This window comes from Chroicocephalus ridibundus, chromosome 2 (assembly GCF_963924245.1).
Source record: "Chroicocephalus ridibundus chromosome 2, bChrRid1.1, whole genome shotgun sequence".
Taxonomy (NCBI): domain Eukaryota; kingdom Metazoa; phylum Chordata; class Aves; order Charadriiformes; family Laridae; genus Chroicocephalus; species Chroicocephalus ridibundus.
The window spans coordinates 99,177,812-99,203,189 of NC_086285.1; the positions used below are offsets into that span (position 1 = coordinate 99,177,812).

Sequence of the window (25,378 nt, forward strand, 5' to 3'; positions counted from 1 at the left end):
GCATGTTAATTTTTACGTCATGTGGGCGTGAAGCTTTCATTAACAAAAATATTCCGGAAGTTGAATTATGGCTATTCCCATTACAGTAATTACTATCTGTAACAGTGACAAGCGGTGACTGTAAACAGAGTTGAATCAAGACCATCAGCTTTTTCTCCTGGTGCGTGAGTTTATGGGGTAATGACAGCCTGTCTGGATGACATTGGTGTAGGGAGTTAAGACCAGAAGGATGATTTTAACCAACAGTCGTTTGCTGTGATCGGTTAATGCTGATAAACGGAGTTCTCAGTGCCTATTTGGATGGGGTGATAGGTGATCCCTTTGAGTGATTTTTTAGCATGTAATTCTGCTTCTCCGGGGAATACACTTCTCCACAGCCCTGCGTGGCAAATGTAATTGGCACGGTAGTAATGGTGTCTTCTGATTTTACTTTCTCATCTTGATAATGCACACAGAATCTGCTCTGGAATAACATTTTGAGCACTCAGAGTCTGAGAAATAATAAATATTTTTTAGAAGTTAGAGATTTTTTTAATTTATTATCAGGGATAGCCCATAACTATTTTCCAGATCAAGATGTTTTGGATACAGAACTGCGTCTCTTCACAACAATGTTAATGTTGTTGGTGAACATAAGAGCAGATCCAAGTTAAAACAAAGGTATCAGCACTGTGTAGTATGAGTCGTGGTATTTTTCTTTTTTAATTAAGGTTACAGTAAAGCTACATAATTATTACTTGCGTATAGAAGAAAGAAGGTCAATGTGTACCATGGAGGAGATCAAGAAAATAATCTGTTTTAAGAAGCTATAAAGGCATATTAATTTAAAAAAAAATGAGCAGCGGTGGAGAACAGTAGTTGAATTACAAAGAGAGGCAACGATGAGAGCCACTGCAAGACAGAAGACTGCAAGAGATGTACGCTAGTGGCCTTGGTTTCTTTAAGTTTTGGCATTTACAGTGACCATGAGCAAATTAAAATGCAAATGCATAGTTCTGCCTGACAAGAAGCTGGCGAGTGCCAGTCTCGGCTGTGGGTTTGAGCCGCAAGCCGGTAATCCAGGGCGCGCACCCAGCAGGCCAACAGCACTGAGGAGGCAGCTTCACCACAGTGCATTCTGTAGTCCTGCGGACAAGACACCATCAAACCTCTTGGGCTTCAAATCAGATCAGCCAGCTTTGTCTTGGTTTGCAGCCAAGGCAAATACTGTCTGTCACCTCTGTTTTCATGTTTTCCAGTGCCCTTGTAAATTAGCAAACATACTGAAAATGTCTAAAATCCTCTGTTCCTCAGAATAATTCTTTCAGTATGAACACTTTAGGAAGAAAAAAACCCAGTCTCCAAGGTGATTTTGTCTTCCTCCACCTGGACTGCCCTCGTAGTAGAGGAGGGAGATGTTTTAACAATATTTTAACAGCAGGAATGTTTTACAGATATTTTAAAGGTGGATCAATATATAGAAACATCGAGTAAGCAGTGTCCCTTTTGCTAGTACACTGCTACAGCCTTTCTAGCATGTTCTTATTAAAAATCATTGTATTAAGAAGAATCTAGTTGAATAGATTAGAGCTCTTATGTTCTCTTACACACATACATGTACATATATCTGTCTATCCTCTAAACAAAGTAACTGTTCAATAATAATAATTTATTTGCGCCTAAGATACTGTAATGTAAGATGAATGGAATTTCTTCCTGGGTGAAATTTCACTGAATATTTTTGAACGCACTTCAACAATTCAGATATGGTACAAAAATGTTTTATTATAACACTGATCAGAAATAATATATTCTATTCTATTTGATCCACTTCATTCACGTAAAACACTAAACATGAGTAACTTCATCCCCTTCAACTGGATCTACTCACAGGAAGTAAATTGCACATGTGCATTGTTTTTTTTAGGATTTGGTGTAAGAGTAAAAAAGGGGACGTGTTGCGGTTGCTAGGTGACATTCCACTCAAACATATAAAATACTGTAAATAAACACAGAAAGCCATGTCTCTGTTCAACTGCAGAGACTATTAAATGAAATCATCCTCATCTGTGGGGAGACTTTTGGAAAAATTTAGTTTGAATGCTGAAATGAGTTGAAAGTAGGAAACAATGCATTTAAAGCCTGTAGACGTTGATACTTAGTGAAATGTAGGTCAATCAGATTACACCAGACAGCCTCAGCTGCTGTGTTTTGTCATCTGCCTGTAATAAGAAGAACCAACGTAGGTAGCAGTTATACTAGAGAAAAATGTATTTTTCTCCTAAGGAGAAAAGATTGATTGATAGGAATGTGACTGTGCCAAATTTGAGCCTGATGTTGATGCCGAGCTCCGAAAAATGAGGACTAGTGAGTGACATGGATCAGCAGGGGAATGGTCAGCACAGCACAGAATTTTTTCCTGAAAAATCCTGCATCAGGAAACTGATTTTCTTTGACTTAGAGAAAAATACAGAAGGATCATGAATTTAAAAAAGCAAAATACAGCAAAAAAGAAGCAATCTTTCCTCCCCCAATGTGATCTCTGTTTCCAAGCATTCAGTCTCTCATGTGCCATTAAAGCACGTTAGTCCTCTGACTCCATCAGGCTCTGTGTCAATACCCACACACAGCACCTTCCTTCTCGCAGAGGTTTGTTTGTAATTTTCCTCAATAAAGTGGGTGGACACCGCCACAGATAACGCAGCAGCTGATAGGTGCTATTTTATATTGTGCTGTCTTAGGTGTAATGTTTCTCATCTGCAGAAGCATTTAAGACATAAATAAATTAGAAAGACTGTTATTAAAATGTTTCTGAGGTTATATCAGAACTAATTAATTTGTGATTACAGTTGCTGAAGATGTAGTTCTCTTTCCCTTTATTAAATGCTGTCATTTTTCCCAAAACCCGACAGTTACACATGTTAAATCTTAATACATAGTTTATTTATCACTCTTCGGGGATTTTTTTTTTTTTGAGTGGGTGAGGGATTGTATGTGTACTTGCTAATAAAAGTCACTTCTTAAGAGCAAATGAGGACAAAGCCATTCAAAATTTTTGGAGTCTCACAAGATTCACTTAATTTTTCTCATGTAGCTTTCTACAAGTCACATATATCTTTTGGTGATAATTATTCAATAAGAATGCAGTAGCTGAATCTGTGTTTAAAAAGGTAAGCTGCTTGCTATATTCCTCCAAACAGTGTGGGAAAGGCCGATGCTTATCTCTGGGAAGGAATTTAAATGGTGTTCACGTGAGCCTAGAGAAGTCCGAAGGAGGGAGATACTGGACATAATGAAATGTGTGGTGCAGGCGGAAGGGAACATGTTGCCAGACGTGGTGCTGAATCTTCTTACAGTAAACCGATGGGTAAGGAAGAGCTCAAGAGGGACTGATTTTCGAGGGGAGAGAGTTTACAGTGGTATGAGGTGGTTTCTAAGACTCAGGCTGTGCAGCCAGCATTTCCAGGGCCATAGGCTTTCTCAGGCAGAAAGAGCAGTAAGTTTATGGCCCCATAGGCACCAGCATATTCTTCACAGATCTTATCTGGACCTTCACCTTCACAGGGTGTCTCATGCAGAGGCACTCAAGACAGAGTTCCTCTGTCTCCATTAATGACAGCGACTACTGTGTCACTGGCAAGCAGGATGAGTTGATTAAATGATATATTTAAAGGTGGGATTTCACCTTCAGTTTTGCTGTAGCCTTCCTGGGAGTGGGGAACAATGTGCCTGTCTGTCGTCTTCTCTGCTGACAAACTATTCTCCACAAAGCAGCTTTTTTTTTCCCTTGTCCCTGTCCCCCCTTTGGGAAAGGAGCTAAAGGAGTCGGCTTTGGCCCACGTCTCTGCTGGTACAATGTACCCCCTTGTTGGCAGCTCAGGTGAGCTGGAGGCAAGAGGACAGGCTAGAGACAGGTTCCTGCTGTCAGGCTGGAGGCCACACTGTAAGACATTTCTCACAGCTCCCTCTGTGTGGTCAGGCTGCAGGAGTCACCGTCATTGCTGCCAAGTGTCTGAGTGTTGTATGAGGCACGACATTTGGCAGCTCTCTCAGTTTAAACAAAAGGGGGTTTCCTGCTGCAAGTAGACCCAAGTAAAGGTAAGCCCATGGGGATGGTACTGATTCACACCACAGGAAATTCATAAGCTTGTCCTTGAAACAGGCACTCCTTCAGTAGAAAAGTATGGTATCTAGACTGGGTGTTACCTCTGGGGACTGAAACAAGTTATTAATTCATTACCCTTTTATGAGATTGGTTATTCATCTACTAATGTGTCTAAGGAGTAAAAATGCCTATTTAGTTAGATGAAGGCTCGAGGTATTAAAGCTCCTATTACAGCATACTTCAGTCACAGTGAACTTAATGGTCTTATAGGATCTACTAGTAACATAGAAACAGCTGTTTTAACTTCTTTTATTTTGCGTATCATGAGATTCATTGGGGACAAAACTGCACAGAGATTTTCACCGGTTTAAGGCAGCACATGGTTGTTGCAGATTATTTGGTGACATTTCTAATAGACTACTCCACTGTTCTGTATTTCTCCACTTCAGACACTTCAGGACTAATTGTATCAAATAAAAAGTTTTTCCTTCACTTGCTACAGTATGTTAGAGACGTAGACCTAAAAAGGACCACAAAAAGCCATCTAGACAATTTCCTCCTCCTGTGGTAGGCTTGTCTTTAACAGACGTTTGAAACCTTTAAGGAACAGTTTAGGCAGCAATAGAAATGCTGTCACCAGAACTCTAGGCAGTCTGCTTTGGGATCTTTCCCTCAAAGAAATTTTTTCCTTGTTTCTAACCTGAAACTTCCTTGCTGTGGTCTACGTCTATCCTGCCCACTGTGGACATGAAGAACAGATTCAGTCTGAGACCCTCATTTGGGTCTTCTTGTATTGGGATCGCTTCATTCCTCTTGCAGGCTGTCCTTCTGTTAGGTATGCCTGGGCAGTATTTTCCTTTCTTATAGCAGAGTGAAACTCACACAGCAATCCTCTATGATTCTTAAATCCTTTTTCCACAGGACGGTTGCACAGACACTTCTTTTCCATCCTGTTGTTGCACAGACAGAGTATTTGTGAAAAGAAAAAATGATTTGTGTGGACCTTGGCATAAGGTAACATACACAGAAGGGAACAAGTCTGAACAGGATGGCTGGTCTCTGTCTGGAGGTGACAGCAGTCTCCATTGCAAGGGTACTTGCAGCGTTATCTTCGGCTGCACGGGGCAAAACCCTTGAACTTTTTCTCACTCATTATATAAAACACGTCATGTCTTAAATATCTCAACTATACATAAAAGACTGTCCTACATGACCATCTGCAGGAATAAATTGTATTGACTACTTACAAATTACTTATCTATGTAAAATTCGGCAGCAGGAACCACTGTGAGCAGTCTTTGGGACGCTCCACCCAGAGTAATAACACATCCGGCTATACAAATTCGACTAGACACAGCATGATCTGGAAGGGGAGAGTAATTTCCAGAACTGATGCAAGTTCCCACCAGGAGGGCTCTTGTTAGATCAGTTAAACACTTGACTGTGAGTGATCAAGCCATCACCTAGTTTCAGGCTGTTCCCTGGTCTCAAACCAGTACTTTCTCTCATCTATATAGGTTCCTGAACTAAAGAATGAGTGAAGTGCACTGGGTGTGCATAAACCACAGCCCTGATACCCACCTACACCCCAATTATAAGTACAAAACAAACTTTATTTTCATACATATAACTCGCTTAAAACTCTCACCATGCCATACCTCTGCAGTTGATTTTTCCTGCCTAAGAATGGCGTAACTCGCTCTTTTCCATACTGAGTAACTCTCTTTTTTGTTTGTTTGTTTATTTCCAAATCACTTCTCTAATTTATTGGCATTCTTTTTGGTTGCTATCTTATTTTTCAATGTCCTTGCAGTCCTTCATAGTATGCTGTGATCTGCAATCTTGGCAAGCACACTTTCTACTCTGTCATCTACATTGCTAGTGAAAATATTGGTCGATACTGAATGTGGGACCCCTGGATAACCCTTCTTATTCCATCCTTTGATTTTGCAGTAAATATAGTGCTTCATTGACTAATCTGATAAATTCAGTCATGTTTGTGTCTGTTGTATGAACATTTTGTTCAGACCTGGTTTAGTCCTGTTACTTATAAGAATGTTATATGAGACAGAGTCAAAATCTAAGCAGCTACCACTTCTCTTCCAAGAAGCCTGTTATCATGTTGTTGAAGGGAATTAGATTGGTTTGACAATATTCTTAGCAAACCCAAGCTGGCTGCTAATCATCACTTAACCCACATCAATTACCTTTACAGTTCTCTGAAATAATTAGTAGAAATTCCTAGTTTTCTCATCTTTTAACAGCTATAATCTTTTAAGTTTTCCCTCGTTTTATTACTATAAATGTGTGTAAAGATACTACCAAATAAGTCCTGATCTGAATTTTAGGTAAACATAGAGCAAAAGGTCGGTCACTAGCATTAGGTGTTTACTGCCTAAGTAAAGATGAAGAAACAGGCAAGGGAAATAAAAGGTAACAGTGAAACCTGTGTGAGGTAAATGGTCAGCACTGTTAATGGGCTAGTATTACAAGGAAATGGTGTTTTTCATTTCCACAGTGGACTGGAGTAAAGGACATCATCCTTGACTCCTTCCTTAAAGGAAAGGTGTGAAAGATGAGAAGGGAGTGTTCCGAAAGTGCTGGTATAGATCACTTTGATTCAGGCAGGCCTTCTCTGTCTCTCTGGAGACTGCAGCAGTCTTCAGGAATAATTTGATCCTGGCTTGGGAGGTGGATAAATGACTTCCTGTTGTCCCTTCCATCTCCTTTTCTGTATTCTGTATTTATAGGCATCGTGGAAAATAAGAATTTTGAGAAGGGATTTGAAGGAGGATAATTGGGTAACTTCAAGTACTTGTGTGAAGTTCATCTTAAGTATGAAGCAGAGGGCTGGAGAAAGCACAAAGGTGTGTGACTGAATATTCGACAAGTGGATATATAAGAGAATTTCCATTCCTTTAAGCATTTCATTGTCTGCTCCATTCAAAACTTTAGATGAATGCAAATGCTCCTTCTTGTTCCGGTTTGAGGACACTTCTCTAAGTAAATTGTTTTAAGAGATCGTTAAGACTAATAGAATGTGAAGTCTTTAAAATATTTTTCTTTGAAAAATTAGGATTTAGTAGTTTGTGGTTGACGCCATCTGAAATAAAAAGTGTTTCTTTTTAAACTGATGCCTATTACTTAACTATTTCTAACTTTGCAGGTATATTGCATAGATTCATTTATTTCTGTCTGAATGGAGGTACTTTACAGCTTAACAGCCACAGCCAGTGATTCAAAAAGTGTTCCATAGAGTAAGAGCCTCAGAAAACGTGGCTGACTGAGTCTGTCCTTAGTAGTGAGAGGTGTACTTTCTTTCTCACTGGCATGATAGAATGCCGTGTTTCAAATTTAGTTTGTACTTCCTTGTCTTAGTGGTATCTATCCCCTTAACATTGAACCTACCGCCTATCCTATGAGGACATGTCAGTTTTCCCCTGATATGCCTTTGCAGAGGCTACGATGCCTTCCCTCTCTATCCCACCTCACCCCTTTTCTCTGGGCAGAAGGGGAGGGCAGGAGATATAATAGTGTAATGGTATCTTCTCTTAACACTTAAACAAAAGACAGTCATCCAGATACCAGCCTTGGTGCTCCTGAATACAATCCTGTCTAAAGCCAATGAACATTGTAACCAGAGTGAGAGTTTTGCATCCAGAAGGGTTCCCAGTTGAAAAATAGCTTGCTTTCTTATATTTCTTTTGGAGTCCTGATGTGTCAGGAGATGAGGTAAACTTAAGAATATCTTTTAGAGGCAGATAAACCTGTGTGAATTAAGATCGCAAATATCTGCTTTGAAATTGCTAACCTTATCTGCTCTAATTAGTTTCCGTAGTATATATTATACTCTATTTGTAGCGACACTACTTTTATCATATTAACAGTAATCATATAATGTTGTGGATAAGGCATCATGGTTTAGGTACAATTATCCATAACCTGTGGATATTGGCCTGAAACCATTACTGGGATCACATTTCTTCCTGCATAGTGTTGTTTCTCCCTTCTGTTCTGCTATGCTCTTGCCCAGGCAGGTTTGCTTTTTAGCTTTGATTGAACCCTGCTCCTCAAAACACTTCTGTCATCCTTGACTCCTTCCTTAAAGCCTATTCCTCCTTCCCATCCTTTCTTTCCCTTCTTCTGCTTTACTTCATAAAGATCTTATCAACTTCTCAAATAGAAAGTAAAGAAGAGTCAAATTCTCATCTTCTCTTCCTGTTGTTCTCACCCATGCAAGGATTTACAAGCCATGATCCCACTCAGTCCAAAGTTTCAGTGAGCCTTCATCTTGTGCATCAAGAAAGAAAATCATAGGAAACAGGAGCCCTTCAGTAAAAGTGTAGATCTTTCTGCTGTGCTCTACTTCCCTCATGGAGATTATGCCAAGCATCATAAATACTAACCACGTCTTCCCAGGTATTTACTTCATTTGGTCTGGCCACAACCTTTCCAGAAGCTTCTTTTCTCTGTCTTCCTTCTCCACCACCATCTGCAAGTATGTCATGACAACAGAAAAATTCAAAACAGGGAGCAAATTAAGGAAATGACCGTGTTGGTAAACAAGCCAAAAATGAGACATGAGTTCAATCTCAAAAGAGAGAAGACTTAGGAGCTCTTTGCTGCAGGTGTTCCTTTTTAAAATTTATGATTATATAACAAACTTTGGTTTTAGAGCCACCTTCAGTTGACAAGCAAACGTCAGAGTACCAGAGAGTAGAGAATTGCTGCATTTCTCTTCCACTCAAATAAGGGACCTCAGAAAATGTATACTACACAAGCCACACAGTATGTAGTTCTGTGGATACAGGACATACATTTTAATCCCTAGTTTGACATAGTTTTTAGCATACGTATTCAGCTTTGCCTTGACCTTTGGGAGCAAAACACATACTAAAGTATCTGGTAGAATTGAAGCTATGCAGAAATGGTTCATTGGTTCACTGAAGTTTTATTATCTTTTTAATTTACTAAAGTATTTTTGTAAGGAATGGGATCATGGGAACATTGATACACTTATATGGTGAAAATAAAGCATGGCTTTAGTATGGACTCAATACTTAAGAAACAAGGTACAGCAGAGAAAAAGTTAAATGTTTAAAATGTTCTGTGGAAATAAGAGTGAATTCTGATTATCTGGTTTGGTTTATCTTCCTGAAGGATTTACTCTGATAGCTGGAGATTTATTGATTGAATCTGCATCATTCAAAGAAGCAAATTAGTGCTTTGCTGTCAGATTCTGTAATAAAGTTCCATGCTGTGATTTGGTCTGTTTCAGCAAGAAAGCATATTTTTTTACTGTCTTGTCTTATTTGTTTTGCTCTTGATGCACAGCAGTAGTATACCCTCCCTTTTTACAGCAGTGCTTCAACACATTCATTGCTCGAATGATAGAAAAAGATCAATGATAAGGGACGTGCTTGTTTCATTTGTGCTGTGTGTGGAAAAGAACCTCTGTCTTTTGATTTCTGACAGCCAGATTTGATCGTTAGTTGAAATCTCTGGAAACGTCAGTTAGTGACTAGGAGTTGTGTGGGCGAGTGGAGGACCGTGGCTCTGGGCGTCAAAACATGTGCAGGTCCTGATGCTGCACTCAGCTGGACTGGCATGGCACCACGTAATTATGGGCTCCACTGGGGAATCTTCAGTAGAAAACGTGTTCCTCAGTGGAGAGGTAAGCCCAGTGTTTATAGCTCTTTTGAAATAAATGGAGTAAAGAATTACTTTACTGAAAGAGTGGCCAGGCACTGGAACAGCCTGCCCAGGGAGGTGGTTGAGTCACCATCCCTAGAGGTATTTAAGAAACGTCTAGATGTGGCACTTCAGGGCATGCTCTAGTGGCAGAGATTGGGGGTGGGGGAGTTGTGTGTGTATGGTTGGACTCGATGATCTCAAAGGTCCCTTCCAACCATGAAGATTCTATGATTCTATGAGTCATGTTGGTATTAAATCACTGTATTAGGCAACTAAAACAACCTTTGTGAATAACATTAAGAGGCACTGTGGGGTTTTTTTGCCAGCAGTGGTGCTTATTCCTGAATCTGGCTCGGTATAGATGCATTTCTGATCATTCTTTCTTGATTTTGCAAATCTAGCAAAACTAAACAGATGACGCTCCTACTATAATCAATAAATATCTTGATCCAAAGATCAAGATCATTAATATTCATTTCTCTTTGTATTAAGCATCCCTAAAATGTGATCTCTATAAAATCTTACACCTACAAAATAGAGGAAAGCTAGGGGTATCATGGCTTCTTCAAATGTTTGTTGTGAGAGAAAAGATATATTGGAGTGAATGAAGTAATGTATTACAGTAAAATAGAGCCCCGTCTTACAGATGATGTCAAATTCACTTGGATTTGTTTCTTAGTGGTCCAACCAAGACTATGGCCTATGCTGTACATAAGCAAATTTATAGACAGTGAGAGGTGAGAGAGAGTCCTTATCACAGAACATGAACATTTTAAATTGACAGGTTTTGAAGGAAGGATCATTACAGCTGAAGCAGCATTTGAGAATGTAGCCTATACCTCAATATACTCGCCAGGAAAATCAGTGCTCAAAATTGTTGAAAAACTATTCTTATTTCCCCATGTTTCTTTTTAATGCTTAGAAATCTTTAGAAGATTTTATACCTTCCTCAGAGAGGAGTGTCCCTTGGTGTTCAGAAAGCTGCTTCAGTAAATACTGGGGAGGCTGAAGGCATCATCTGATCCCCAATGTATGTACAACTGGGGAGATGCTGTGGAGGCTACCCCAGGCTGTCCTGCCAGCGTACACAGGCCACCCTGTGGAATGGCAGAGCAGAGCAGCTCCTAGGCTATGCGCCAGTTGAGTTGCTCAGGTTCTCTAAGTGGACAGCTTGTAAAATGCTAGTAACCCCCCTCATAGTTGTTTTTTCAACTTGTTTTATAAAAGACCACCAAAGCTTGGCAAGGTGGAAGCCCAGCTCTGGATTCTTTTTGACTTGTGCTACATTACTAGCAAGGGGAGAACCAATGTAGCTTTGAGCTTAATGGTCTTCAGGTTATTTATACCAATTGAGGTTGTGACATAGTGTGTCCAGATACGTCTTGACCATGAAGTTCAAAATCTCTTGTATTTAACTGCCCACTTTTTCCAGTTTTCTCTCTCTCACTTCAATACTCTCTGCTTTATGATTCACCAGGAATTTTTTTTTAAGTTTGCGGAGAAGGAGGTTCGTTCCTGCCTCTGCCATGGGACAGTAGGGCATAGAGGATATTCCTAATGCTCTATTATTAGCGTAAGAAGTACCAGTGCTTGAGCACCAGGAAAGGAGAAGCTGGTACAATTACAGTGCGGGAGCCTAACAGTTTATACTAACTCTAGTGTTATCTACTATGCTAATACCAAAGAAAGAAGATACACTCTCTGCTATTAGTGTGTTTTCGGTTAGGAACTTCATTCCCAAGACAAAATAATAAAACACTTCCATTTCAAGTGAGACTCTGAAAAGTTGCCAAAAGCAAAACCCTCGCTTTGTCTTCATTTCTCAGTTTCAGCTTGCCAGCAAGTGGCTAGGAGGAAAGCATGCAAAGCTCCACTGTAAACATAGAATAAAGTATTGCGGGGCGGAGGCTAGTCAGTACACAAAAGTCATAGCAATGTCCTACTGCATCTGGCCTGAGATAAGTTTGGAAGGTTGCATCTAGAAAATTCAAACAGTAGGAGAAAAAAATGAGGACCCTCCTTTCTGTTGAACATCCCACCAAGAGAATAACTCGGGGAAACTCTGATGTTTTCTCTGGCCCTTTATTTTTATCATTCTTATGTTCTTAATGTTCTTAGCTCTGAATGTGCAAATGGCAAGCAAGAACATAAGATAGAGACTTTTCCTATGCATGCTGGGAGGCCACACTCATATGAAGGGAGGCTGCATGGTTTCAGCTTGATCCATGGTTTTTGTATGAAGAGCTAGGTTTATGTTCAGGTAAGACTCTTCTTGCATTTTGGTTTTTTTCTTTCAGTTTTGTTCATCCAATTATAAAGCTGCATTTCAGAATTGCCTCTATGCCACTAATATTGCGGGAATTGACTTAAAATGCTACTTCTTCAGCTTAGTACGCAATATTCAAAATTGAGCATTGTGAACCTGGATGGTTCACATATATATCCTAACTTACACGTAAAACTCTACGTGTGCAGTTGCACAACTAAATAAGCTTCCTTAGCAGGGGAAGTGTGAGTCAACAAAACAAACCAAGGCACTATGTGAAAACAAAACCAAAGTGTGCCTTGCACATGCATTCCAAAGCCAGTTTTTCCAGGTTCTCTGAGTAGCTGAGAATAATTGAACTCATGGTACCTTTCTGGTTTCTACTTATTTTAAAAGACCAGAGAAGAATTACCTTTCTTTTCAGACAGAGAGAGAACGTTTTAAAATAGGCCATGATATTGCACATGGAATGCCTGCAGCTATCTTCAGGACAGCTAATGATATTATTTATTACCTGATTACTGAAAAAGTGAAGCTCTTTGCTTATGTTCATGCTCCATAGATGTGGTTAGGCTCCATGTAGTTAAAATTAGATGTTCTCATCTCTTCCAAGTGGCATCTTTCTCTTTGTCCCCTACTTTCCTAATCAATGGCATGTTGGTCACAGAAAATGTTTTAGAAGTAGGTATTTGCAATTTGTATTCTTTTAAGGGATATTCTTGCATACGAGCATGAACTCATGCAAATAAAAAGGGTTGTGAATACTTTAACAAAACTTAACATTTTATTCAAATTAATATCTTTTAATATTTTTGCAATAGTTGCTGAAGAATAGTACAGTGTTCTATGAGCCAGACACATATGCAGGTATCTGATAATTTTCTCTGACCTTCAGATTTCTCCTTTTATATCTCCACTAAGCACTAATTTGTTACTAAAGCATACTTTGCAATTAAAAATTTATTGCTTAAAAAGAAAAGACAGCTTCCTGCCTAGTTCTTAATTAATCTTTATTTAAGACACTTAAATATTTATAATGACTTACTTCTCTTTTCATTATAAATACTGTAGTGATTCAAAAAACTTTTATGTTTCAGAAGAGTTTTCACTTATACTGCAATGGGAACTCATAAAAAAATTCAGCATCTGTCTCAATCCATAGACTGTGATGCTATTGCAGCTCTAAGTACAAAGATGTCAGATGTAATGGTGGCAGATTGGTGCAGAAAGTGTCATATTTCCCTTAGGCCTTATTGTCCCTCCTTGAGAAGTAGAAGAAAGTGCAAGTAAACTATTACTGTGCCTGCTAGACATAAGCAACATCCTACTAACTTCAGTTTATGCAAACTGCACAGCTAAAGGGACAAAGAAATATTAGATCTGTGGGCTTAACCTTCTGCCTGCATCAGCACACTGCTCTCCTGAAGGACAGCAGCAGTGAGAAACAGCGGGTTTATGCTGCACCAAGGCATGGTGTTTCCTGGTTCTTGTGCCTTGTGCAGGTCACTGTCCAGTATCTGCACTGGGGGTTGGGTTGTCCTTCAACCCCTGACCCACCAATTACCTATACCGCTAGCCCCTCGGCTCAGCCCCCAAGGCAATTTTTAGACTTTCTGAACTCTGCCAAAACCCTGCTTATCTTGCATATATTCCCGGGAGTGCCTAAGCTTGAAATCATCACCTGAGCCCTTTCCCGTATGCAACCTTTCAATTCCTCCACCTATTCAGTAATTTTGGTGGTGACCTGGCTGATAGAATAGATTGTGCTTCCTTACCTTACAGAAAAATCTGCCCTGGAGCTGGACAGCAGAAGTTGGCCAGCAGTAATTCCACAGTTTGCTGTCTCTGACCTTCTTTCTTTTCCGTAGAGCCATTTTTCTGTCTATCACCTTTTCTTTTTTCTCTGTTTTATCTTTAGAGGAGATAGAGACAGCCATGGAAGGTGAGGAAAGGATAATTTCTGAGAGGAGTCCCATTTTTCTACACTAACACCAAACAGCTTCTCTGTTGAAAGGTGGGATACAGGTGGGAAGGGAGTAGTTTAGGCTTGCAGTCAGGGACTTACAAACCAGGTGGGATTCTGCATCACATATTCTGTGGGAGGTCACACTTAGGGTAAGGTGGACTTCCGCATGCAAGTTAAATTATGGAAACATCACTCTGCTTCTGCCTGGCCAAATTGCCTACAACAATAGGATACACCACAGTGTTCTGCGAAACAGAGCAGGTAAAATTGCTAAGCGGATACGAGAAAACTGAAATCTAAATTGCAGTACAAGCAAAATGACCTGCTGCTATAAACTGTACCCTTACAGATTTGCTTACTGATTGTGATATGCTATTTATTGTGTGTATAAGCTGTAGATTGATCAAAATTATTTGTTTCCATTTATATCTTGTTGGAAAACTATGGGAGATCACAGTTTGACTGAAGCAGATTACTGCCAATCATTCCCATATGTGGAATCAGGAAATTGAATAAGAATTATTCTTGTAGTTTTCAGCTGAGTTATTTAACTAAAACTGTAGCTGAAAAGGTGGGATTTTTCACACTGTTTAACTGGAAATACTTAATGTAGCCAGAGATCAGTATTGATGCTTGAATGGATGAAATGGCATTTTAAGTATTGCAGTGCTGAGTGAGGATAACATAACAGTATAATTGGTAATGTGTGATATGAATCAGGGATGTCAGCTGACCATAGTAAGTGAAATCTTGCTCATCTTAATCATGTGAATGGTTTCAAGGATGTCCCTGAATGAGATTCTTTTCTAATGTAAGGCCATTGATTTCATATATAAGTGAAATGGTATTGTGCTCACAGACTCTTGTAATATGGTATCTATCCATTCATTCTAGATCTAGAATAAAAATAGTTGATTAAATTCATACTATGTTAACATTTTTTCTTCCCAGTATACTTATATCTCCTGTACAGTTAGTTCTCTGGGCAAATTGTCATGTTTGCGTTATGATTGTTCTGTTTCTCTTTGCTGGAGAGTGCTACTTTAATGGGTATCATTTCTGTGATGGAAGCAATAACTTTCAGCAATTCACAGTGAGGCTTTTCTTCTCAGTTGCCTTCTGGTAGCGTCACCATTTTATTAGCCTTAGCTAATTCCAGAGGCAGAGCAGTTTAGCAGATAACGCAATACCATGAAGGTCAAGTAAGCCTCACCTACGGGCACACGGGACAAGTTATGTCATTTCCCTGCCCTTACCTGTTAGAGACATGTCATCTCTGTAAGTCTGTTTGCAGTGATGGAACTTGCATAGCACCTAGGAGAGCTGACACGAAATTTTATTTCTAGCTCTGACACTTTCATTGCAAGGCCTGAAGCAGGTGGCTCAGACTCTTTGTACAGACTCTTTGTCTGTAAAATACCACTTCTCAACTAGTAAAGGATTTTGATACCTACTGCAGAAGAGAATGATAACTCTGGAAGTGCTTAAAATTTCTACTGAGCAATATAGCACATTAAACATGCTGGTATTTTCTAAGTTGAGATGGAGTATTAACTAGACACGGTCTCTCAGAGATTCCCTGTTCATAGCTGCTACTGATCAGTGACTACTGCATGGACAAGAGGTCATCTCCTACAGAGTGTGTCAGTGAAACAACCCTTATTCTTTTGTTATCTGCACAGATTTCCCTAGCTGTCAGTCCAAACTCATCAAACAAGGAGGCTATGCTGAGCACCACACTCTTTTTTTGTCCATCCTCCCCCGAGCAATGCTTACTGAACTGTGTCATGTTTTTCACTGTATCTTTGAGTTGCACGTGTCCTTATGAAACTAAGCTGAGGCAGTTAGAAAAGTTTAAACACGAACCTTGCTTCCTGACGCACCAGGATAGTCTTCAGTAAAAAAACCAGCTTGCTCCTGGGTGAGGTAGCACGGTGTCTGGTGCCTACGATTACTCGTGTGCTTACTGATTTTGGAGTATTGCTCAAAGTAGAAGAACTGCACATCACAAGCAGGCAGGAGATTTCTCTAGCACAGCAGCCATGAAAAATCTCACTGGTTTATGGACGGTTGGGACCAACTGAACAATCATTATCAAATTAAGGAGGAGACAGCTGGGGGGACTTGAAATCTTTTCCTCTCTTGTCACAGATACTGTGGTATTGCCTGTCTCTCTAAATGAAATAACAATAGGGAAGCCTCAGGGCAGATTGACTACTTCCCCTCTCTTGGGTAGTCTGCTTTTTTTCTTTTTCGCATATTAGAGGTGGCTGATCCATTGTAATGCAATGTCAAAGGCCTTTGGGACTTAAAAAATGTTCTGTCTGTGGTACGGAAAGGGCAAAGAAAAAGCATTGACCCTACCAGATGTGATATTTTCAGGTGGCACAGAGGTTTTAAGGAAAATCAGAAAAAAGAATGCACTTGGGTTGACCAAGCTTAAAGCAAATGAAATCATTCCAGGTGGTTGCCCAAACTTACAGCAAATATAATAATTCTATTTGTTTGCCCCTGTAGCTCTTTCACTCAAAACTCTTTCAGTAATATGGCAACCTTTGCATTACAGATTACACATTGGTCACAGCAAACTTGTTTTCTAATAGATTAAACTGCTTCACCACTGCTATAACATTTGACAAAAACATCTGTTAGATCCAAGCAGCTATTTAGTTTGATGACATTTCAATTCCTTTCATGAAGAACTGAGAAATATTTACTTACGTATGCGAGGAAGCTCTTTGGTGAATATTTCGTACTCTCATGCAAACAACAGTATCCAGGTGCACACTAGCATGGTAGCTATTTGCTGTTTGTTATTCAGTCACTCCATATTTACCTGGAATAGTTGTTTTTATCTGTTCAGTAAGCAGAAACATTATTGTTACTATGAGGTGGCCATTCACGAACAATATCTTTCTTCCTGCACCATAAGACACATAAGGCAGAAGTCAAAACAATTATTAACAATGCATAGCCAATAGCAAACAGCTGACAAACAGCCCGCACGCTAAAAATGCTTTGTCCAAATAATTCAGTTCATAATTAACAAATGCATTGGCAGAAATCTGCTCATTAACAATTTGCAAGTGGGAAATAGTGTTGGGTAATGCATTTACAAACTAGCTACAATGGATGTAATAGGAAAGTAGGGTTGCAGCCTCACACTCCCTGAGAACAGAATCTTTGCTTGTCTATATAAGGATTGCCCAGAGCAGTTCAGATTAAGTTAACTGAAAGTATGGAATTCAAGTATATAATTGAGATGCAACAAACCCAGTATGGACACTTTCACTGAAAGCAAAGAAGCAAAAACCTGTTGCCCGCTCCAAGGATGCAGTGGGTTGACCTTGGCCAGTGGCTAGGCACCCACCCAGCTGCTCTCTCAATCCCCCTCCTCAGAAGGACAGGGGACAAAATAGGTGAAAAAGCTCATGGGTCAAGATAAAGACAAGGAGATCACTTGCCAGTTACTGTCATATGCAAAACAGACTCAATTTAGGGAAAATTAATTTCATTTACTGCCAACTGAAATAGGTTCAGGCAGTGAGAAACAGGAAGACAAACATTAAAACAACACTTTTCCTCCCCCCTTTTCCAGCCTCAACTGCTTTCTTTCACTCCCACCTCCTCTCCCTCCCCACAGTGGTGTAGGGGTGATGAGGTTTATGGTCAGCACAAAGTGGCTTCGCCCTGCTGCTCCTTTCCTCTCACTCTTCTCCCCTGCTCCAGCCTGGGCTCTCTCCCATGGGCCACAGTCCTTCAGGAAATATCTGCCTGCTGTGGCGTGGGGTTCTCCATGGACCACTGGGGTTATCTGCTCCAGTGCCTGGAGCACATCCTCCTTCTTGGACCTTGGTGCTCCCTCTTTTGTTTCTCACTCATCTTTTCTCCCTCCTCCTCTGCCTGTGTGGCATTCTCTGTCCTTTCTTTAATATGTTTCCCAGAGGTGCCACCAGCTTGGCTCCTCACAGAGGCCACACTTGCAGCCCCGCCACTGCCAACACTTTGAGACCTACACCCAATGCAAAGGATTAAGCTACCAAAAAAATATATATACATTTTTACTATTTCATTTATTCCTATTAATTTCATTATTTCTTTGATTACTCATGTTTCCCATCAAAAAATAAGGTCAGGACTATACATGGAGTTGTTGGCATACCAGTGTTATCTGAGGTGTGTTTATTGCAGTGCTGCTGGGCTAGTAGAAGGTTTAATGTCATTCTCATACCAGAGGGCGAAGCCCTGAAGGCATACTATAGTTAGTATCATTTTTATGCCTGCTACAAACTACAACAAAAAGCTGCTTTTTTTGCTAAGGTTAAGTGTAGATGGATGGGTGAGACTAACATGGGGGAAACTAGCATGTCCAGTAGACTAAGTCGTAGTTTGGGGGTGACCTTGAGTTGCTTCATTGCCTCCACAGGGCTTCCAGTTCACTCGGGATCTTTTCTACACTGCAATGTTTAATTCTTCATATGCACTCTGGGAGACAAAGCAGTAAACTGCTATAAAAGTGATTGAGCCAGCGTGGTCTATCGTGGTCACACCCGCAGCAGGAGAGCTTTCTTAATCGACTCAGAAATAAAGATGTACTGTGTTCCACAAGCAAAGCATTCCTCGGGCTGGGCTCCAGCCACACCAGCACTCCCACCTCATGCCAGGGTAGTAAAATTGGCCTGGAAAGGTTTTTGTTGTTTCCTGTTGCCTAGAAAAAAAAAAAAACCACAGATTTTTACTAGGGAATTTGTCGGCCGGTCAGGGACTTGGATACCTTGCCCCTAGACCAACACAACTCCGCTAGCTGAAATACCAGCGTAAATGAATAAGATCCTGGGGCTTGTGGCAGTTTGCTTCTGTGTGGCATGTTCTTCTGACCGAAGATTACCTGAAAGGTAACCCTTATTGAGTTGATACGCCTTCATAAGAGCGTCTTTTAGCTTGGCCAGAATAGAGAGTTCACGTTAATTTAGGTAAACTGTTGAAGAAAGTTATGCTGACACACTTATTTTGATGCAAACCTCGTTTGTTTCCCAACAGTTTTGAATGGCTGCTGTTTCTCTGTATAGAGTATGAATTTCAAGAGTAGTCACTGTTCCAATGTGGGTAGTTAGAAGTAGCTTTCTCTGCAATATCTCTTCGGCCTAGTTTCCCTTTTTTTGGCAAGACTCTTAGGAATTGGCTTAAATTTAGTCCAAATATGTGATTTCAGATTGATATAAACATATCTGCAGGGGGGCTTACATACTATTTTAAGTTCAAATAGTGCAGCTGACTCGGGCAGGCATTAGGCTAGGGTTTTCTAAGGAGCCTCAGGTTTGGCATCCAACTGCTACTGAAGATTAAAGGGATTGATAGACAAAACTCTTATTTTATGGAAATAAGCGATGGTATGGCCTTTTCCCCCCTCAAAAAAGAAGAAAACAGCCTTTCTTGTGTAGTTAGTGACCTTCATCTTAACTGTTTAATCTAACTCATGATGAAGGAATAAAGAGATTTTTCCAGGCAAATGCATAGACATACAATATGTGTAATTGTCACTTTCTGTTTATTATAGTGATAAAATAAAATTATTTTTAGTGAATAAGCAAGGTTGCTTCAGCTTTTATCCATCCTGTGTTCATCTGATGCAGTTCCATAAAAGACTTTACCCTGCTCACTGTCGTGTTACAAGTGAAGGGCTTGCCAGTTCCACCACAGGATGGCTGATGCTTCCTATGAGATAAGAGGCTATGTTCAGGAAATGCTTTTGTAACACTATGATGAAAATGTTCTGACTAGCTTTGGCTGACTAGATCCCTGGGTGTGCAAGTGGCACCTAAGCCGTCATGTGCCCAGAGTCTTGGTTGCCCAGATCACCAATCTTGTTTGCTATCAAGGTTGGTTCATTCCTGCTACCTGCCCATGTTATTTTTCAGCAAAAACCAGCATGTGAGAGGAGGGATGGGACATAGCTTGGTGTGATCCCAATTGTTGGGAAGAGAACCGGGATTTGGGCCTGAGGAGGACTTTCCTCCAGAACTTTTGTTTTCATAGTGGTTACTCCATGTCCGTTCATCATGAAAAAGGTTTGCATTCTAGGATATATAATATCCTGAAAGCTGGATATCTCATGCTAGCCAAAGCTAACTTTGTATATTGGCCACTGTTGTAGCTGGGATACTGGTTTAGGTAGATCTTCTGTCTGACCTAGTATAGCCATCCTTATTTATTCATTTATCTAAGGTACCAAAACACTAAAAGTTTATCACAGGTCTGTACAGGGTATTATTATAATTATCATTATATTCATTTTTTATTACCAAAACTTTGGATGGTCTTGTAAGGTCTCCAAAAATAAAACTCTTTATTCTAATTACCCTAGGATGTGAAGTTGCACAAGGGGACTGGGGAAACTAGGAAGTTTTCTGCCCTCAAAAACCTCCTTGCACACCAGCCAGAGGCACGGTACGCTCTCTAACATCTGCGTGTTACAGGGGATCACCAAGAATACAATAAAAGAGCAAAATTAATGAGGACATTGACAGCTGCATTTAAAACAGACTAAAGGATAACTTCCCTTAGTATCATCCCACAGCACTCCATAATGCTTCTTAAGCTGAAGGCTTATATTATGCATCTTTGTGTAAAATACAGACTGGTCAATGTTTCTTTTATCACCAAAATGAATCGCTTCTTTTTGAAGCCCACACATGTATGTGACATCCACCGCAACCTGTGGCAATGAGTTCTGCCATTTAATTATGATCTTTGTGGAGTGCATCCTTTCTTGGGTTTCATGTTTTGAACTTACTAACTGCTCATTTTATTGGGACTGTGCTATGAAATACAGTGAAAAAGCATTCTTTATTCACTTTCGCAGTACTGTTCACGATTTTCTGGGGCTCTGTCACAGTCCTTCCCTCATTTGTCCCTCTTCCAATACGAAAATCCTAAAGCCATCTTTTTTTTTCTCCTAGTACAGAAGCCATTACATGCCTTTGATCATCCTGTCACCCTTTTCTCTATCTTTCTGTTGCTATCCTCTTGTTTTTGAGATGAGATGACTGTATTCAATATTCAAAATGTTAGGTGGGCAATGGATTTTTATGGCAGCATTATTGTGTTTTCTTCTGCTGTTTTCTGTTCTTTTCCTACTATTTCCTAATAATACCATTTTCTTTTTTTGACAGTTGATGAGGATTTCGGTGACATTTTCATAAAGCTGTTTCCAAGCTCTCTTTCCCAACTAGCAGTTAATTTCACTGTGTGTTTATAGACTTCCCAGGGTACAGGCATGAGACCTCAGCTATTTAGCCATGAAAACACAGCTAAATTACAAGAGTGTTTTAGGCTGTAAACAGGAAGATTGTTGGTAGAATTTAACATTCGATCAGTTCTATTGGCAATTTATATTGTTCTAGGTTTTGTTATACCAGGGATTTCTCACAAGTATGTGAGGCAGTGTGAATATTTCCCATGGACCCCATATTTTTAGTGAGTTGTTGGTTATTTTAACACAACATTAATTCTAACAAGAAACTCATTCAGGAAAGAGTTCATTCGATGAGTTTTATCTGAGAGGGTTTTGCTAACTTTACCACTGTAAGGCATACCCTGACCAAAACCAAGGGAATCCAAGCAAATGCATGATAGTTTGCTGTACTAACTTGATGGAGATTTCATCCCATGGTCTTCAATATCAGGTGGAGATGCATAGCCCTTCAATTTGTTTCATAGCTGAAATTTGCTACTACTATCACAATGGTTGCTTAGATGGAGTTCTGGAGCTTAATGAAATCTGGAATTAAATAAATCAGCTCAGGATTGTTAAAACCTAGCTGTGAAAGAACCTTAAATAGTTGTTTCTAAAAGAAGTGCTGACAGAATAAGTATATTACTGCAAATATATTACTGTCGATCAGTCTCATCTCTGACTTTAAAACAGTTGCTATGTTATATTTCAATGATCACTGTAAAAAATTCCTTAATGGGCCAAAGAGACCTCGCTATCATATCGCAAGGAGAGATCTTTTTTAAATGAGGTTTTCAGCACTCTTCTTTCATGGAGTATGAGTCATCTGACTTTTTGTTTTTTAGCATAAGCTCTTGTTTTAAAATTTGTGGCTGCACTACAGTACAGAAGCCAGGGGTGTATGAAGATTTTCAGTTAACACAGTTTTCTCTGAGATGGAGTTCTGTTCCTTACTAATTCTATTTATTCCTATGCATTATAGGCAGAGTTTTCTTTGTATGGCTTTTCCTCCCCCCCACCCCCCCCCCCCCATTCCAGTCTCAGTCCTGCTGCTCTTAGAGAGATCAGTGGTGGAAAATTACTTTATAGCTGTGGTGGGTTGACCTTGGCCAGCAGCCAGGCACCCACCCATCTGCTCTCTGCTCTCTCCCTTCCCCTTCTCAGCAGAACAGGGGGAGAAAATATGATAGAAAATCTTATGGGTTGAGACAAAGACAAGGAGATGACTCAGCAATTACCATCATGGTCAAAAAAGCAGGCAACTTGGGTAAAATTAATTTAATTATTGCCAATTAAAAATAGAGTAGGCTAGTGAGAAACAAAGACAACACTCTAAACACCTTCCCCCTACTCCTTCTTTTTCTCAGGCTCCGCTTTACTCCTTCATTTCCAACTCCTCTACCCCCTGCCCCCACAGCCTGCACAGATGAAAGCACTGGTGATCTCCCACTCTTTCAGTTTCATTTTGATTTAGAGAGCTGAGATGGCTCATTGACTCAGTCAACTATCCTGTCCATTAAGGACAATTGGAAATGACAAAGCTGGACTTGAAATGCAGAATAACATTGTGAGTAAAAAGGGACATCCTCAGCTATTATATCACAAATAAGGAGGCCAAATACATGAACTAGTCCAAAAGATAGCCAACAAACTCTAGTCAATTGTTTGAAAGATATTTAGGGACATGATTTTATGTGCCTGTTTTGGAACATTTACTCCAGCATATTGATTCATTAATCAGTGAATTAGGAGCTGGACCTCTTTCATTTTCACTGTTCTTTCACAACTGGAACAGCTTAGAAATGTAGGTATGAGAAATGTATGCAAGAGAATAAACTAAATAATTACTCTTCTCGTTGTTCTGATTCCCTGTGCACTCTAGGAAGCCTGATCTGAGCAATTCAACTTGTAAAAGCCCATAAACTCTCTGCAGATTCAGTGGTAGAGTAAAAAATAAATATTTTATGAATGAATAACACATAAAATGGGAAAGCAAATTGTTTTGGACAAGTTTTGTTTTAGAATTTGATAGGTGATATAATTACTAAATCCTTGATTATTCTTCTTTTCAGAGCATACTCAACACCTTTAGGTATCTTCCTTGAGACCGCAGAGTGACTGCAAAACCTGCCCAACGACAGTAATTTTTTAAATATCACTGGTCTTCTGACGAGTAAGTTTTTCATTCTCAGTTTTGTTTTCTCCCCTGTACTGCCGACTTGTATTTTATCCTTGTATTTGTTATATGGACTACTGTATTCATTTTCTGGGCCAAGTGAATGTGAATGCAAATTGAATAGTATGAAAGTGATCTTAATCTTTCCCAGATAGAATGAAACCAATCAATAGTACAGATATAATTGAGATGAAGTACTGGCTCACCTGATAATTCCAACTTGTAATGCCAGTGGGACTGTGGTTGTATGTCTGGATTTTTTGAGACTTTTTCCTGTTAAAATGTTAAATGGCTAAAGATTCTTTCCTGTCACTAGAGTTGTGTGGCATCAGGGTCAGGAAATGCTTATCTATTTGCAGTTGGGCTCTTCTTTTTCTTCTCAGGAGCCTCCAGAGGTTACTCATTGTAGCAAATGTGACCCTAAAATTTGCCAGGATTCACATGGATACAAAAATGGTCTTCGTATGCCTCCTTTGCCCATTTAGTCTCCTGTGGTCCCTCTGCTCGTCTTACTCTTTGAAAGGTTGAACTGAGACGTGTAAGTCTCAGACTTATACGAGGAGTTTGCTAACACCGCATCTAAATTGGTGCTTTTCAGGCATTTGGGCTATTAGCATGTAGCCAAACTTTTGAGTCTTATTTGAGGTCTGAAAGTAACACAGGGTCTGAATTCATCACTTGTTACAAAGACATCTCTCTTCTAATTATCTGTGCTTCTGTATGGTTCACTCCTACCTGGACCATAGCGTATCAGAGATGTGTATAACAATATGAGCTTCCGTATCTGCTTAGTTGACCATTCACTCGGATTTTACTAAGAGGAAAGACAGGCTAGAGCCAAGAGCTTCAGTTCTTGGATTTGTCTCCAAGATGCAGTTCTGAAGCGCTGTCCTGTTTACCATGAAAAGCAGACCATAGGGCAGCTGAAGCCGTTTGACACAATGAATTCAAGCCTAATAATTGAATTGCTCAATCTCTGTGGCATTAAGCATGTCAGGACTGTGCACAAACCTGATTTATCACTTCATCAAGCCAGGAAATAAATAATAAATAGTGAGTCAATCTGAATGGAGAAAAGGGAAGGTTTCCTTTTGAGGTGGAGGGTGGGAAAGAGGCTCCGTTTGCGTTTGGGTAGATTAATCAATTTTAATTAACAACATTTTATTTTGAGGCAGATGTTACAAAAGCAAAGGAGAGGGATAGGCAGGTTCACAGCACAGGTAGAAGTAGTGGTGGTCGTATCTCCTTTTATTTTGTAGTATGGTATTATAATAGTCACAGGGTCAATTCCCTCTTCTAGTAAGTAATGTTGAAACCCAAATCCCTCACCTCTGCTTACGGTACCTTTCAGATACCTTGGCTCTGCAATATTCCCAGGCAAATTATTAGAGTTTACTTCAGTCTGTTCAATGTTCTGGTAAAAAATTAACCCTACACCATGTCAATAGGGTGTACGCTAAACTAGCACATTCACAGAAATAACTTGGCATAAGGAGTTGTAATTGAAGGAAAGTATTTGTAGTGGGTTTCAACAAGGTTCACGATTAGACATACATTTTCAGCATTTTTCAGACAACCTGGAAGCTGACAGAATATAACTGTCAATGAAATCTGCAAATGATACAAATAGTCCAGGCCACTTGCTATAGCAAACAACCTGGGTTGCTTAGTAACCTCAGTCCATCTATATAAAGTGAAATACTGAATTTAAGGCTGAAGAATACCAGCTTCATTGAGAGGAATAGGAATTGTGTTCTAAGGAGTCCTAACCTTTGGGGGAAATATTTCAGGAATCACATCAGATAAGCAGCTCCAGTGAGAAAACTGATTACACAGAAAGGGGGTCGTTGCCTTGGTCATGAGTCTGGCTTCAGTGAGACTGATGTTAGAAGGCTGTGTTTTGGTGCCCCTGCTTTCAGAAAGTGTATTGAGGAAAAAACAGAGAGGGTCAGAAGAGG

The 25,378-nt window shown here is 39.9% G+C and overlaps 1 protein-coding gene across 10 annotated transcripts in view; it reads left to right on the top strand.

The window, feature by feature from the left end:
• The window catches only part of LOC134511775 (poly(rC)-binding protein 3-like), a 538,190-nt gene that overhangs the window by 326,336 nt on the left and 186,476 nt on the right, over positions 1 to 25,378 (top strand). For all 10 annotated transcript variants that reach the window (XM_063326281.1, XM_063326282.1, XM_063326286.1 and 7 more), the window contains one exon: positions 23,317 to 23,417. The gene's annotated coding sequence lies outside the window, so the exon portion shown is untranslated. The remainder of the gene's footprint in view (positions 1 to 23,316; positions 23,418 to 25,378) is intronic.